This window comes from Kryptolebias marmoratus, linkage group LG14 (assembly GCF_001649575.2).
Source record: "Kryptolebias marmoratus isolate JLee-2015 linkage group LG14, ASM164957v2, whole genome shotgun sequence".
Lineage (NCBI taxonomy): Eukaryota > Metazoa > Chordata > Actinopteri > Cyprinodontiformes > Rivulidae > Kryptolebias > Kryptolebias marmoratus.
Window position 1 is genome coordinate 26650607 of NC_051443.1, and position 2909 is coordinate 26653515.

At 47.4% G+C, this 2909-nt stretch overlaps 2 protein-coding genes and 1 long non-coding RNA gene across 3 annotated transcripts in view; all 3 read right to left on the minus strand.

The window, feature by feature from the left end:
* LOC108228634 (G-protein coupled receptor-associated protein LMBRD2B-like) overlaps positions 1-798 on the minus strand; it is a 3554-nt gene extending 2756 nt beyond the window's left edge. Inside the window, exon 1 of the mRNA XM_037979306.1 lies at positions 597-798. The gene's annotated coding sequence lies outside the window, so the exon portion shown is untranslated. The remainder of the gene's footprint in view (positions 1-596) is intronic.
* Positions 1-2909, minus strand: part of myo5b (myosin VB) — a 37194-nt gene that overhangs the window by 22967 nt on the left and 11318 nt on the right. The window lies entirely within an intron of this gene.
* The window catches only part of LOC119617647, a 4198-nt gene continuing 2467 nt past the window's right edge, over positions 1179-2909 (minus strand). The window contains exon 2 of the long non-coding RNA XR_005233991.1: positions 1179-2476. This is a non-coding gene — a long non-coding RNA (uncharacterized LOC119617647). The remainder of the gene's footprint in view (positions 2477-2909) is intronic.

A 2909-nucleotide genomic window follows, 5' to 3' on the forward strand; every position in this document is an offset into this window, starting at 1 on the left:
CGGACCAGGACTCGGATCAGGACCAGGACTCGGATCAGGAACAGGACTCGGATCAGGAACAGGACTCGGGTCAGTCCTGTATTTTTCTGTTTGGCCGCAGAGATTCACGCCCTGGTGTTTTGGGTCTGTATCCAGGCAACCGTGTCCGGATCACGTGACCAGGAAGTCAGGTAAATGTTATAAATCCTGATTTATTTGCTGAATAATCCTGAATAAGATCAGCTGAGCTCATCTTCGGACTAAACGGATGTTTTTAGTGAAATTATGTCATTAAACAGCTGCAGTTTGTGGCTCATTAATCAGAATTTGAGCGGAACCTGAACAGAACCTGAACAGAACCCCCCTGTCTGTGGATAAGTTTATATAAACAGAAATATGAGCTGATTTTTGGGACAGGAAGTGGAGAAACGTCCCTTTAATTTGGAGCCACAGCTTTAATAAAGTCTCTGCGGATGTTGGAGCTCAGATACAGAAAGCCTGATCAGACCGACCCCACCCTCCGCCAGGGCCCCTCTCCTCCGGGGGTCCGAACCCCCCACCCACCAGCCTCCATCTTCACCTGAACCAGCTGACCGCGCTGACGTGTCGACTCTTACCGAGGCTCGTGTGCGGTATTGTCCGCCTTCAGAGGCCCCTGGGCCGGTCACTGTGGGCCCTCCGGTCCGCGCCGACCTGCTGTCACTCCGTGTTCACCGCCAAACACGCCCGTTTACCGGCGATCAGCGGCGGAGCATCCCCGGTCTCCTTCCAGGACAACACGATGACGTCAGAGCCAGGCAAACAGCCGATCTGCGCCTGCGCGGCAGCCCGTCAACACGTCTTCTTTCCTGTTCTTCTTCCTCCTGCCTGAGCAGAGGGGCGCCATACTGCCCCCACAGGCCAACAGGGGAACTACACCCAACTGCACTTACTATTATTATTATTAGCAGTAGTACTAGTACTAGTAGTAGTAGTAGTAGTATACAGTTTATCTATGGGCGCCTTATTGCCTCCCTGTTGTACACTAATGAGCCACAACATTATGACCTCCGGTAAGTGAGATGCCTGTTGCCATGGTTACCTGTCAGCCTGTGGAAACATCAAATATCTTCAATCTGTAAAAAAATACAACAACATGATGTGAAAATTGATGTATTCACTTCCAGCTTCTAAAGAGAAACTATCACCAAACACCTTAATTTAAAAGTGATTTCAGATACTTTAATCAAACAGAAATCCCCTCAGTGACAAACAGCAGTCAGTACGGCTCTGACTGCTCTCAAAGCTAATCCTTTTTAATTCCCAAACAAAAAGAAAGAAAAGGATTCTTTAGGACAAACTAATATCAGCAGGCTTGGTTTCTAATAAATGTGCTGTTCTAACTGATTTTGGCCAACATTTGCATGATGTAATGATGTTTATACTGCATGTTAAATACTTTTTTCAGCAACAGATTCAGGACTGTGAAGCCATAAAACATGACAATCAAATTTCATTTTCTCCTCTTCTTTCCTTCTCTGCCTGGGGTTATTTTTATTGATATCCAGCCTTCAGAGCTCAGCTGAGCAACCAAACATGACTGATGAACCTGACATCAGGTAAACAGATGAAGAAAGAGTGTTTTCATGTCACATGTGGAGCTGCAAACAGGAACAGAATCCTTATCAGAGGCCATAAACCTGCTCTCTCCCCTCCTGAACCTCATCAGTCTGCTGAACAAATATTTACAGGAGAAAGCTGCCAAAACCCGAGCAGGTTAGACGGCTGCCGGGTCACAGGTGGATAAAAGGAGATGTTCTGTACCAAACTGTTGCATAATTCAGTGTCCTGCTGTAAACTCGTTCCAAGCTTTAAGACTGCAGAGAGCTGAACTCACAGCATGTCGACCATCAGGACCTTTCTGGACCTTTGCTGTGTATCTTTGTACAGAACAGCAGGATAAAGTTTCTGCAGCACTTTCAGCTCAAACCTTTCTGACAACGTTGATGAGGTGTTTAATTCTTAAAGGAATTAAGAAAATAAAAAAGCCCAACATGGGTGTTGTTGAAGTAGATGAACGGTGCAGCTCTTAGCACCAGTCCAGCTTTTTCATGTTTAAACTCTGAGTCTTATTGTTGACAACAACTGGTGGAGGTTCCTGAAGACAGAGAGTCCTCAGCAGGTCCATGATGGTCCTGTTTCTTTGCCTTGGTGGAGCCTTCTTACTTACTTTATGCATCTAAATTAGATCAGATCAGGATCAAATATTATTCCGAGAAATAAACCAAGAACAACAACTGGGCAGCATTAGGACCTGATCCGGTTCAGGGAGCCATGAGGATCCAGAGGAGGGTCATGGGTCTGATGCTCCAGCAGGTTCTGGACCATCTGTGGGGTCTTCACAGTGCATGCTGGGAGCTGTCTGTAGATTATTAATGACGTGTTTAAAGTTCAGTCGGCTGTTTGTTTTATCCAGTCAGCAAGACAAACCTCAAAATAGCTCCAAGTGAGGTGAAATCTTTAAAAAGAAGAAAAAACAGTTAAAGAGTTCATCACTGAAAACATCTGGAAGGTAAATTATATCAAGAAATCGCAGTTCAGGTCCAGTTTAACTCTTTGTTTCACATTATGAATACACCACCACCGTGCTGCCCCACACCCAGCCCAGGACCACGATATGGATCCATCATGCTCCATCAGCAGGACCCTGCAGAGACCTGCCAGGATCTGGGGTTTTATTACGGAGGTCATTATCCAGAGTCAGGGGGGCCTCAGGTGGGCTTCAGGTGGGCCTCAACTGGGCCTCAGGTGGGCCTCAGGTGGGCTTCAGGTGGGCCTCAACTGGGCCTCAGGTGGGCTTCAGGTGGGCTTCAGCTGGGCCTCAGGTGGGCCTCAGGTGGGCTTCAGGTGGGCCTCAGGTGGGCCTCAGGTGGGCCTCAGGTGGGCCTCAG